This window comes from Equus asinus, chromosome 21 (assembly GCF_041296235.1).
Source record: "Equus asinus isolate D_3611 breed Donkey chromosome 21, EquAss-T2T_v2, whole genome shotgun sequence".
NCBI classification, from domain to species: Eukaryota; Metazoa; Chordata; class Mammalia; order Perissodactyla; family Equidae; genus Equus; species Equus asinus.
The window spans coordinates 47,711,204-47,724,781 of NC_091810.1; the positions used below are offsets into that span (position 1 = coordinate 47,711,204).

At 43.8% G+C, this 13,578-nt stretch overlaps 1 protein-coding gene across 3 annotated transcripts in view; it reads right to left on the reverse strand.

Moving 5' to 3' along the window:
- Window positions 1–10,049, reverse strand: part of LOC106830746 (RAD54 like 2) — a 159,053-nt gene extending 149,004 nt beyond the window's left edge. For all 3 annotated transcript variants that reach the window (XM_070493518.1, XM_014840549.3, XM_070493519.1), the window contains exon 1: window positions 9,845–10,049. The gene's annotated coding sequence lies outside the window, so the exon portion shown is untranslated. The remainder of the gene's footprint in view (window positions 1–9,844) is intronic.
- Between the last annotated feature and the right edge of the window lie 3,529 nt (window positions 10,050–13,578).

A 13,578-nucleotide genomic window follows, 5' to 3' on the forward strand; every position in this document is an offset into this window, starting at 1 on the left:
GGAGCAAAAGGGAGGGATTTTAAAAAGGTACATCTGAGAGGTAGACAGAGAATCAAGATAGGGCAGAATCCTAGAAGCCAAGGTCAGTATCTCCTCTTCAGTTGACACAAACACGTTCAATAATATCTGCTGAATGAATGGATGGATGCATGGATGAATACAGAGTAAAGACAAAAAATGTTTGAGCCTCCACATAGGTAAAGCACTTTGCTAAGCACTTTATGTGGGAGTAAATGAGATAACCTCACAACAACCCTATGAGGTGGCATTATCCACATTATCCTCACCACATTTCAATACAAGAAAACAAGTATATAAATTACCCACATTAAACAGCAGGTATTAGAGCCAGGATTAAAAATCAGGTCCTCGGGGCCGGCCTGGTGGCACAGCAGTTAAGTTCGCACATTCTGCTTCGGCAGCCTGGGGTTCACCAGTTTGGATCCCAGATGCAGACATGGCACCGCTTGGCAAGCCATGCTGTGGCAGGCGTCCCACATATGAAGTAGAGTAAGATGGGCACAGATGTTAGCTCAGAGCCAGTCTTCCTCAGCAAAAAGAGGATTGGCAGCAGTTAGCTCAGGACTAATCTTCCTAAAAGAAAAAAATCATGTCCTCACTATTAAGGAAACATTAAATTTTATTAGGGTAGAAAACGGTAAGGTAATGATGTTATTAAAAAAAGTTCTTATTGGGGCTGGCCCCGTGGCCGAGTGGTTAAGTTCCCGCGCTCCGCTGCAGGCGGCCCAGTGTTTCGTTGGTTCGAATCCTGGGCGCGGACATGGCACTGCTCGTCAAACCACGCTGAGGCAGCATCCCACATACCACAACTAGAAGGACCCACAACGAAGAATATACAACCATGTACGGGGGGGCTTTGGGGAGAAAAAGGAAAAAAAATAAAATCTTTAAAAAAAAAAAGTTCTTATTGGAGACTCACTCAGTGACAATTTCTGAGATTTAGCTTTAAAACATGCCAACAATAACAAAAAAGTGGGGAGGATAATTGAAAGAAAAAATTGGGGAAATGTTGGTAATTGTTGAAATTGAGTACATGGGGTTCATTATACTATACTCCCTACTGTTGTACATGTTTGAAATTTTCCATAATAGAAAGTCCACTCATGTGTAGCTTCCCTCCCTGAAAAGATGGTGAGGAGTGAGGAGTTAGTCAAAACAAGGAAGAACAAGTAACAAGGAAAAAATCATTGTCCAGGCAACAAGGAATTCACCTCAGAGATACTGTTCAGGATAAATATAGGACCCGAATCCAACCTACAAAGGATTAAGAGATATAGATAAAGCATGTGGTGAGGAAATGGTAATAAAACTGGATTTTAGATAAAAGAGACAGGGAAAGGAAGGAGAGGGCTAGGGTAGCACAGAAGCTCAGAGCTAAGCAAAATTACCTGGTTCTACCTTGTATGTAGGTAAAAACAAAAAGGGGAGGGGAGAGAAGATAGGAAGATGCAAGAAAGGAGATAACTGATTAATCAATTAATTGATTGATCAATTAATATATACGAAATAAACACATGAAAAGATGCTTGCTCTCCAGTAGGAAATATAAATAAAAATTACTTTATCTAGGCTTCAAATTGGCAAAGATTAAAAATTTGATTATGCTCAGCGCTAGAGGAGAAATATAAATTGATACAATCTTTTGAAAGTTATTTGGTAATATCTAGCAAAATTTCAAACATTCATAGCCTTTAACACAGAAATTCCACTTGTAGGAATTTATCCTAAGAAGTATACAAAGTATAGAAAGATGTATACAATGTATACAAAGAGGTATACAAAGATACAGATATACAAAGATGCTTGCAACAGCAAAGAAGTAGAAACAAATATCTATCACCAGAGGACTAGAAAAATTGATACAAATATACAACATAATGTTATATAACTATTAAAAGACAGGATCCATATGTGTCCTAAACATGGGAAAATGCCCAAGATAAAAGCATTAAAAAAACAAGTTACAGAAGAGTAGATTTATTGAGATCTCATTTCTGCAAAAAGGAATTACTTTATCTCACACATACACACAATTAGCATACACAGTGGGAAAAAAAAATCTAGATAAATATAGACCAAATTCTTAATGGTGGTTAACACTGAGGCAAGGGATTATGGGTTCCTTTCCTTATTTAAAAAAAGTCTAAATTTTACTGTGCTCATATATTACTTGTACAATCAGGAAAAACAGTCAAAAAGTCAAAAACTTTCCAAAAGCAAGAGACTCTGAGTGATGAAAGCATCACGAGAGAAAGGAAAGGGGAAAAAAATTAGGGAGCACAATTCCTAACGTGAAGTCACAGGTCAAGAATGAGAGGGTTGGAGAGCAGGTCTAAGGCCTGAGGGAAAAAAAAAGAGCCTTGGGAAACATTCAAGTGGCTGCTGTGGGAAATGGGACCCTGAGAAGGCAGCATAGGGGCACCGTGAGGGACAGAGAACTCAAGTGAGGCAATGGGAACTGCTGCCAAGACAAGCAAGACAGCCCATTTTCCTGACTCCCCAGAAACACTGGACAACCTAGGGTCAGCAAAAGAAGCCAAGGGAGAGAATTTAGGGATGACAACTGGCAGAGGGACAGAGCACAAAGTCAGGCAGGCAAAGGGTTCTCAGACCTACGGAGGGCAGCACTGAAACTGTGGACCACAACAAACCCGCATTGAAGCTAAGGTGGGAGGGGGAAAGAGAGGGGAAGAGAAAGGTGAAGAGATGGGGTGGGGAGACAGTGGGACTGGAAGGTACAATAAGAGCAAAGAGCCTGAGCTCAAGCCAGAATCACACCTAAAGGATTCTTTCCCAAACTTCCAATTTTCTTCCAATTTCTATAATTACATTAGGTGGAAGACCCCTACTTGTGTCACTGGGTCTCAAGTACGAAAACATCTCCACCTGGTTCTGTGTTGACCACTAAGTGACCTGTGAGGAAGGTGGGGCTCCCTCTATGTTCCTCCCCCAGGCAGCTCTTCCAGAATTAATGGGCTGCTGTTAACGGAGCAGAAACTCTACTCCCTGTGGGGCACTAACTTCTTTGTGTGTATCTTCTACTGACCAGAAACCTGGAATAAGGGGTGACTGGCACCCCAAACTGAAGCCCTAAAAGTATCCTATAGGACATAAAAAAGGCTGTAAATTTAGAATCAGAAAACTCAGCATCAAGTCCTAGTTTTTTTTCTTCTTCTTTTTCTTTTTTTTTTGGTGAGGAAGATTGGCCCTGAGCTAACATCTATTGCCTATCTTCCTCTTTTTGCTTGAGGAAGACTGTCTCTGAGCTAACATCTATGGCAATCTTCCTCTATTTTATGTAGGATGCCACCACAGCATGGCTTGACAAGCAGTGCTAGGTCCATGCCTGAGATTTGAACCTGAAAATCCCAGGCCACCAAAGTGGAGCATGCAAACTTAACCACTACGCCACCGGGTCAGTCCCTAGCTTTTCTTTTTACTGGCTTTGTGCACTTGAAAGCAAGCCACTTCACCTTTTTGTGTTTGCTTCCTCATCTGTAACATGGGGATATCTTCCTCACAGGGTTGTTGGAAGAGTAAATGTATATGAAAGTGCTTTATAAACTATAGTATCATACATACACAAGGTATATTTATCATAGTAAAGCAAACATTTTTCATTTCTGCCTACATATAACTTTCATCAATGGTGCTAATAAAGCCCTAAGTGGGCAGAAGTACCTCCAAGGTGTCTATACTGCCTGAAATTGTCCACTTTTTTTTAAAATAAAGATTTCCAGGACTGGCCTGGTAGCACAGCAGTTAAGTTCACATGTTCTGCTTCGGCGGCTTGGGGTTCACCAGTTCAGATCCCAGGTGCGGTCATGGCACCACTTGGCAAGCCATGCTGTAGCAGGTGTCTCATGTATAAAATAGAGGAAGATGGGCACGGATGTTAGCTCAGGGCCAGTCTTCCTCAGCAAAAAGAAGAAGATTGGCAGCAGTTAGCTCAGTGCTAATCTTCCTAAAAAAAAAAAAAAAGAAAAAAAAAAAGGTTGGCACCTGAGCTAACAACTGTTGTCAATCTTCTTTTTTTTTTCTTTATTCTTCTCCCCAAAGCCCTCCCAGTACATAGCTATATATTCTAGCTATAGGTCCCTCTGGTTGTGCTATGTGGGACACTGCCTCAACATGGCCTGATGAGCAGTGCCATGTCCTCGCCCAGAATCCAAACCAGGAAAACCCTGGGTGCCGAAGCAGAACGCGCGAACTTAACCCCTCGACCATGGGGCCGGTCCCTGAAACTGTCCATGTTTTTACTGCTTATAACCTATATTATAACAATTTCCTTCTCACCATCTCAATACTGCTCCCAAAATGTTTTCAATTTAAGAGTTGCTTGCCACATTAAAGCGCCTTATGCTTTGTCTCAGTTTTCCTTTTTATCTCAGATCAATTTCTATCTTTTATCTTTATCTAACTACAGTTACTTTTCCTGCTTTCCTTTTCTGCAGTCTGTTATGTTTGTCACCTGCATGAAAGAACAACTGCATAATGTAGGCTTCAGTGAGGTTCCTCACACCTAGCCTTCAGTGGAATTCCTATATGATCTGATCAACCATGAAAACTAAATCAAAGTAATTAGATAGTATACTCTCAAGTTATTTTACCACTAAGAAGATCGAAGGGGGTGACTACAAGAATCAAAACTCCATAATTTCTAGGTTAATAACTCAGAATACGCAGCCACCAAACAAAGAATTAATATATCAGTTTCAGTGTTAGTACAGTATTACGCTGAGCAAAGAACTAGTACAGATGACTTCTATAGTTGTTGAGTTCAAACTCCCAAATAAAGTTTGGGCAAATAATCTTACATCCTAAGTATGGTGCCACTGGGCTCAGCTGGGTCTCCAAAAGGTCCATCAGCCTACAAACGTCACAACATCCCTAGTGTTAAATCCATTACCCACTCCCAGGCTGGCCAGTAGCTGTCTGGAGAACCTGTGGCCCAAATTGACTAGTCAATTTTCTTTAAATGAGGACAAAGTGCTCAGAGCAGTAAATGGCCAATGAAGATCTAGATGATACTAATGAAGAACTGCTACATTCTCTTCTAAGGGAAACTTTAGCAAGACCCAAAGTGACCGAGAAATAGCCCCCCAGCCTCAAAACCATGAACATACGGAATAAGTAACACATTTTCATGGCAAAATAAAGTACTGCTTTTAGCAACCTGGAAATACAAAAGCAGAAGCACTGCTTCAGCCAGGATCAGATCAGCCATAAGATCAGAACTCTCACCACACCACCAGCTCCACAAGGAATGATTTCCTGCTATTTCATATGCAGAGGTCATTCATTTGTTCACCCAACAAACATTTACTGAGTAGCTACTCTGCGTCAGAAATGGTTAGGTACTGGGATATAAAGATAAACAAGACAAAGTCCTGCCCTCAAGTAGGTCACAACCTAGGCATGGAAAACACACAAAAATACCAAAAGATGAGTACTGTGTGATTATGAAAGAAGCTTACTCAGATTGCAATGGCCATACAGAGAAGAGGCATTTAGCTTATCTGGAAAGAATCAAGGAAAATTTTTAAGAGATGGTGGTACCTGAAATCCTGGTAAATTCAAGCCTAAGAGTCAGACAATCACTAGAATGGAGAGGAAAATAGCAAGAGGAATAATCTGAGCATGCTAGGCCCTACAAGGAGTCCAAGGAACCTCAAGTACCCAAGGAATTACAGCAGACAAGGCCTAGAAAGGAAGATACCAAAGAGCCTGGGTCATATTGGTCCTTGTGAGATGTTGAAGTAGAGACATACCAGAATCTATATATTCATGGCATTTTGAGGCCAGAAGAATATTATTTACTTTTAGCTGGAATTAAAGACCACTGGAATAGAGGGGGGATTGGACCAAGGAAGATTAGAAGAGATTTAGGGTCAGTTATTTTGAATCACTTCTATCTGGTTCATACTTATTTTTCTCTTGACTTTTTTTTTCTCTCACAGGGAAAAAATAAAACTGAACAATTCTATAACAAAGCCTGTGAACCTTCTGTTCATCAAAAACATTTCTGAACAGAATGCTAGATTCTATCAAAGTAGCCCAAATTAGAGAAAGATAACAAATCTCTCCAGCATCTGGAGCATTTCATGCAAAAAGACCAAAGTTAGGTCTCTAATGCCAACAGAAGAAAGCTAGAGAACATTCTGATAAAGGGCTACACAGAACACGATGCTGCCTGGCATACTCTAGCACTCTGTCAATGGGAATGCCCACTGTTTGCAAAACAAGGACATGCCAGTTACCTCCTGGCTTCCCCATTGGAAGTGCCAGGAAAAAAACCTTCCAGTGCCAGGAATGACCTTGGACTTTATAGCATGGACTCCTGCCCACCAATACTAGATAAAGACTGCCTCAACAATTCTCTCACCTGTCCAGGATGCCAACACGTGCAGAGAGCAGGCTGTGCTCATCACTAGAAAAGGAAACTGAGCCACTCATCCATGCATAGCACCCATCTACACTCCTACCACTAATACTGCTGAGAACAGTGCTCCCATATAATATCACACACTAACTACTACTAACAGCAAGCACTGTCCCCACAAAGCACTAGGCTTTCGTCTCCAGTCATCGCTACAACCTGCAGAGAAGGTTATATTAGCCCCATTTTAAAGGAAAAAAATAAAATAAAATAAAATAAAAAACAAGGCTCAGAGAGGTTAATAGCTTACCCAGGTCAAAAAGCAAGCAAGAGGTAGAGGTGGGATGACTCCAAAGACCATGCTTTTCCCATTGTACTAGGATCCTCAGAATTTTTCTAAAGAAATCAAAAACTCGAAGACTTCTTTCCAAGAGTTTCTGAATTTGATCCATTTGACTAAGAGTTAGTCAGAAACATTTCTTCCAGCAATCACTTTGCCTTCAAAGCAACAAACAAACCAGTTTTGTTTTCTTTGATCAAGGGAATATTCCAGATGGAAAATGAGAGACATTTCAAAGAATTCATTTATTATCTAAGTACCTTGATTTTAAACTTCTTCATTTATTTTTGGCCAAAATATATACACAGAGAGATATAGAGAAGAGAGAAAGGACAAAATTTCATTATACTAGGTCAGAAGGGAGAATAACAATTAAAGCAAAAAAAAATTCAAAACGTAATTTATATTATATTCCATGCAGTAAAAATTAAGAGGCAAGCAATTTCAAATAGACTGAGCCTTACCTCAATCTTATTCCTCCTGTTCTAGGGACAACACTCCAAGCAATCAGCAGACACTCCCTGCCTACATACAGTGAACCAGACAAAGGGGGTAAGAAATGCCTTCACGCTCCCAAAACCACAGTGCGAAGGAAAGTGTGATGGCTTCCTGGGAACCTGAGCATATAAACAGTATTTGTAAACACCGTTCATCCAGACACACAGAAACAAAATGTTTACCTTGTGGTTTATCTACAGGAGTACTTAAAGTTAACCGGTGTATTTAAACAAAATAATGCAAAAACAAGCCCATACCAATCTGAGACACCATAGACAAACCTTTTACATGGAAACATATAAAGATAATCAATTGTCACTAGTCAAAATTAATCTTTATAAAAACTTTATTCAATGGCTTTACTGATTAAAAGCTTGATATACCTGAATCACTTCTTTCATAGATCTACAGCCACTTTTAAAGATTTTATTTTTCCTTTTTCTCCCCAAAGCCCCCTGGCACATATGTGTACATTTTTTTAGTTGTGGGTCCTTCTAGTTGTGGCATGTGGGACACCACCTCGGCATGGCTTGATGAGCAGTGCCATGTCCATGCCGAGGATCCGAACCGGCGAAATCCTGGGCTGGTGAAGCAGAGCGCACGAACTTAACCACTCGGCTACGGGGCCAGCCCCAACAGCCACTTTTGAACTAAGAACTACAACTATTAAAATGTCAAAAATACCACCATTGTGGAGGTGGCCAACACAGTGCCTAGTGTAATTCAACAGATACTGGTTTATGAAAGAACGAACTACTTAGGATAGAAAATTTAAAAGAGAGAAAAAGAAACAGAAAGAATACAAGGGAAATACACGATTTTTTTAAAGATTAAGGGAGAACACAATCCCCAGAACTACCAGTACAACTAAAAATAGTCAGAATTACCCCACATCTCACCTGAAAATTTATACTCTAGTATACTAACTAGGCAGTATCTCCTAACACTCTGAATAAACTCAGAAATTGCAATGATCCTGATACTGTTTTTTTCATACAGGGTTTGATATCTCATCTACAGACAACACACCAACTTTTGCCTGAATACTACACAGAGAGCTCTGGTGCACAGCTGCAGGCCTCAGATTCGAAGTTTGCACACTGTCTTTCAATGTACAGATGACACACAGTGTACAGACCAAATTCACTGAAAATGGCTAACACTTCTAGTGAAGACAATGTCCTGTGAGAGCTGAAATGACAGTCACTAAGATTTAACAGATTCAATGTAATGACTTCATGGCAGTAGGAGAAAATGAAGTTTCATGGATTTAGGAATATAAAGAACTTTTAAAACAAACTGTTAGGGTTTTCGTCTCCCTCTCTAGAGTTGCCACATTAAACAATGACACACAAATTAGTGAAAACAGCCTCTTAAATTAATTTACATTTATAAGGATTGGACTGAAAACGCCTAGAATTTACATATATTATGGTGTCTAAGTTGTCCATCATTACAAACAATAGCCACAGTGCTGAAAAGAAAGTATGAGTCACAATTCAAAAACAAAGCAGAAAAAAAATGAACAGAGGAAAGCTTTGGATCCAAATACCACAAAGAAATTCTTTACTTAAAATATTATCAATGACAGCCACCATCCTGATTGGAGTAAGAAGGAAGGGTCCACACTGTCTTCTACTCAGGAAGTAACTCATTCAGCCCCCAAATGCCCCTTCCAGCTCCAACTACCTCAGTGCCCAGCCAACAATACGGTCAGCCATATCCATGAGCAAGGGACAGGAATTCTAGCAGATCTGAGTCACCCACACCTCCGCAGTAAGAGGTCATTCTCTATCATGAAGCCCACTCTGCAAAGTTCCCTTGTTCATCTCCCAGGCTGCCATCACCATGGCCCAAATAAAGCTAATTCTCCAACCTCAGCAGCCTATCAACTCTCTTTTACACTCCCCAAATCACAACCCTGGCCTCACCCTAACACCAAGGTAGCCAAGACTACTCACCGTCACACTCTTGTGACAAGTTCCCCACCTGAGAACCACTCAAAGGCAGGATGCATCTGGGCCCCAGAGAATCCAGCTCTTTGCTCAACTCCCCTAAGCCCAGCTGAGCTCCTGCCTCTCCAGGAACTAATCACCAGTTACTCCAGAGAAGCTTAACTCTCAATGTCCTTTCTCCCCAGCCAGACCCCAGTCTGCCAAGTTCACAGACCTGGGGGCGGGGGTAAGGCCTCCTGATGCGCCTTAGGGACCAGGCACACTGAGGCCCCTAGAATTCCAAACGCGATCCTCCCCCCAACCCCCCAACCCCCACCCCGCCATGGTCAGCCTCCTGGTCGTCTGCATCAAGCGCTAAGAACGCATGCCACTAGAGTTAAGTCTCCCTGCCTCTTTGACTCCCTTCTCCGGCTACAAAAATCCTAAATATCAAGCCACCGAGGCCCCGAGTCAAGGACAAAACCCCCACCAAGCCTCCGGCCACTGGAGTTTCCCAGGTCGGATCCAGTGCCCCCAGGCCCGGGTTGCCGGGACCGGCTTGCTGCCCCAGGCCGCTGAGCGCCAGGGGCCCGGGCCGCGTTCCCACTCGGGCTCCATTGTTGCGGGTCCCGGCGGCCCGAGCGGGGAGCCGGGGCCGGCACCGGCACTCACCTCCCGCGCCGCGGCTCCGGGCCGTGCCGGGCCGGGCAGGGCCGAGTGGCCGCGGGTTCTGCTGCGCCCGCCTCGGCGGTGTCTGCGGCGGCGGGGGTGGCGGGTGAGGCGGGAAGCAGCCAGCCAGGCCCGGGCGCCGCGGGCTGGCTCCGGCCGAGCGTCGGTCTTCTCCGGCGGCGGCGCTCGCAGCCTCCGCTCGCGGTCCGCGCCAGAAAGCGTCCCCCTCCCGGCCCGCGCGCCGGGCAGACCGGACGGGAACACGCGCCGCCGACAGAAAAGTTCCGCTGAGAGCCAAGCAGAGGCCGTTCTTCCCCGGCGCCAGGTGGACCGCGATTCCTCCCTGGATAGATACTTCTGTGCTATAGGTGACCGTTTGGAGAATTAATGCAGCACGGAAATTCCAGGCCGGAATCCACCTGGGAATGGTTCCAGGGTGGGTCCGACGGAATGGGTTTGCGCCCCGCCAGCCAGCAGAGAGGCAAGCCGGTCACTTAGTGGTTCAACTGAGCCTCTGTTCCTCCTCGTTCCTCATTTGGGGATAACCTCAGAGCCTTGTTAGGATTGAATGGGATGATGCAAGTGTCTGGTGCAGGGATATGGGGCTCAACTTGGGGGCACGGTCATTGCTGATGCTGCCGGTGATGATTGCCGCTCCTCCATCGCCGCCAACAGAGGTTGTGCGCAGTCCTCAAGGATGCCTGAAATTGATGCGCACCTGTAACGCTAGGTTTTCACTCCTCCTCCCTCCCCTCTTCCCCCTCCTGTCCCAGTTCCTGTTGACCGAAGCTGTCTTCGGAATTCCCTGGAAAAAAAGCAGGGACAAGAAAAGGCTTTCTTGATCACTGACTCTCAAGGGGAGGTTGAGGACGCAGATTCTCCTCTCTCAAATTGGGAATTACTGACGTGGGCTCCAATTAAGAGGAAAGTGTTTTTCTGTCAGCTCTCTCCACTACAACCCCAAGTTCTTTCCTCATACCCCTCCTCCTCTTTGTCCTCCTCCTCCTCCAACACTGGCGAGATAAGGAAAAAATTCTGAAAGATTTTTTTTTTAATATTTTGTTCTGTTTTCTTCATAAAATCAAGAGGATAAAAAATCCTTTCTCCTCCCCACCTCCCTTTTCTTCTGGGCCTTAACACCTCTAGATATCAGACATAGTTATTTTCAGGTTATAAAAATACAAGGGTGTGTACTCAAACTATCGATGGGAATTTAGATCTACAGAAGGTACTCCAAAAAGAATCACAGCTTTTACATGTTCTTAAATTTTCCATTCTCACTTAGTCCCTTGTCTTCTGAGACTCAGGAAATTTTACCTTGATACCCTTCCCTCTTGTCTGAAGAGACTTTCCAAAAGGCTCTGATATCAGTCACTTGCACCTGAGTGAAATTTTGTCCCTGTCACACACAAACTCACATGGATTTCCATTTAGATTGTCCTCTTGAACTAAGGAAATAGTTCTGCCTGTCTGAAGGCTTTTTGTTAACCATCTGGAAATGGCAGACTCATGGGTTAGAAAGCAGCATCCTCAAAACCTCTGGAGGCTCTCTACTCCTGCAAGTAAGGGGACTTCATCCTACATACTTAAAGGACAAAACGTGCCTCAAAAGCTGGTTCACTTCTCTCACCATGCCAACGTCAGATCAGCACTCTGACCCCTCTTTGCTCCAGGCCTTGCATTTTCCCCAATTGACCTCTTAGCTTGGACTAACTGTGTGACACATAAAGCAGTTCTGATCTCAAGGTCGAAGCAGGTTCAGATGAGATAACCAAAGGAAGGAGAAAGAGACCAGTGAAGCTGAGCAGAGACTTGAGAAAAGAGTCTGATTGTTTATCTCCCTACCCCCCCTCAAAAGACCCAATACACAATCATCAAAGACACCCACACTTACCTTCCTCCTCTGTCATTGAGGTTGGAGAAACTAGGGCCGGGGCTGGCTCCCCTGGTGATGGAAGCCCCTTCCATTCTCTCCTCCCAACATGCCATTGCCCTTCTCTGACATCATTCCTCCCTACCCTCCAGGAGCTTCCCTGACAACTTGGATGATATGCCCTCGCAACCACCTTTGAAGATCATGGCACCCCCCCAATTCACCTGTAGGAAAATGGGTTCTATTAGGAGGGAAATTCCTAGAATGATTTACACACACACCTGCCTGTTGATAGCTCTGCCTTTAAGAGAGGTTAAAAACTCTGGAATCTTCCTGCTGGGATTAGACAAGACTCGCCAGCAACTTGTTAATCAATTAGAAACTAGAACTAAGCCTTCTCTATCACTGTGAACTCACGCTTGGAAAAACACCCTCTTCCTTTCGCCTGTTTCACCTCCTCATTCCATGAAAGCCAGCTCAGTCCTTTATCCACCAGCAACACTTCTAGCCCACCCTTACTTCTGGATGCCAAAGCCATGATCATTCTGAACCAGGTTCCAAGGTGGCAAATAGCTGTATTTCTTTCTTCAACAGCCATGCTTTTCTTGGTATTTTTTAAACTTTCTGCTTGTACACTACTTCTCTCATACTAGATTATAATCTCTGGGAGGCTTTAAAAAAAAAAATCCACCACAGTGTCTAATGAAGGCCTGGCAAACTTGCTGCACCATAACATTCCCCACTCAGCAATTATTTACTGGGTAACTACCTTGTACCAGGTACTGTACTGCATACTGAGGAATAGTAATAAGACATGTCAAGCATAACTGTAAGCATTTGACAGGTATTAAAGCCTTTAATCCTCACATTGATATTGTGAGGTACGTACAATTACTATCCCACTTCAAAGACAGAAAAATTGAAGCTGGGAGGTTGGGTTTGAGCACAGGATACTTAGGTCCAGAGCCTACTTATAACCATGCACTGAAGTGAGTGAAGAACTATGCTCAAATTTGAATTTGAAGGACTCTGGTCCAGAATCCTTCTATAATTGTAACTAATGAAGTGTAACTAATAAAAACTTGTCCCGTGTGGAAGTTCATTGACCAGATACTTATTGTCCCAAACTGTACTTCAGATGCTGATCCAGGCCCTGGGGAGCACAGCACTGAACAAGAGAAAACAGGTCTCCACCCTAAAGTAGCTCACCTCTAATCAAGGGAGACAAATAGTACAAAATAATTTCAAATTTTAATGAGTGCTGAAAAGAACATAAAACAGGGGCCGGCCTGGTGGCTCAGCAGTTAAGTGTGCACGTTCCGCTTCGGTGGCCCGGAGTTTGCTGGTTCAGATCCCTGGTGCAGACCTGGCACGACTTGGCAAGCCATACTGTGGTAGGTGTCCCACATATAAAGTAGAGGAGGATGGGCACAGATCTTAGCTCAGGGCCAGTCTTCCTCAGCAAAAAGAAGGAGGATTGGCGGTGGATGTTGGCTCAGGGCTGATCTTCCTCAAAAAAAAAGAAAAAAAACATAAAACAGAGGCCTGTATGGAAGAGAGGCTATCAGGAGAGGGGAGGCATTGGGTAAGAACACACTGATGAGGTGACATGTTAGCAGACAGCTGAATGCCAAGAATGCTAAAGAGAAGCATGTGAAGGCTCAGGGAAGGAGAATTCCAGGCAGAAGGACCAGAGCTCAGGCGCAGCATGGCGTGTAGAGAGAACTCCCAGATGACTGCCCTGGAGAGTGGAGAAGTGGCCTTTAGCCCTGCTCCCAGATTTCATGGTCTTGAAGTAGTCACTTTTCAGGCTGGCCCTGGGGAAAGCGTGAAAGATGCTGTTGATCAACTCCTAGGGGAAAAG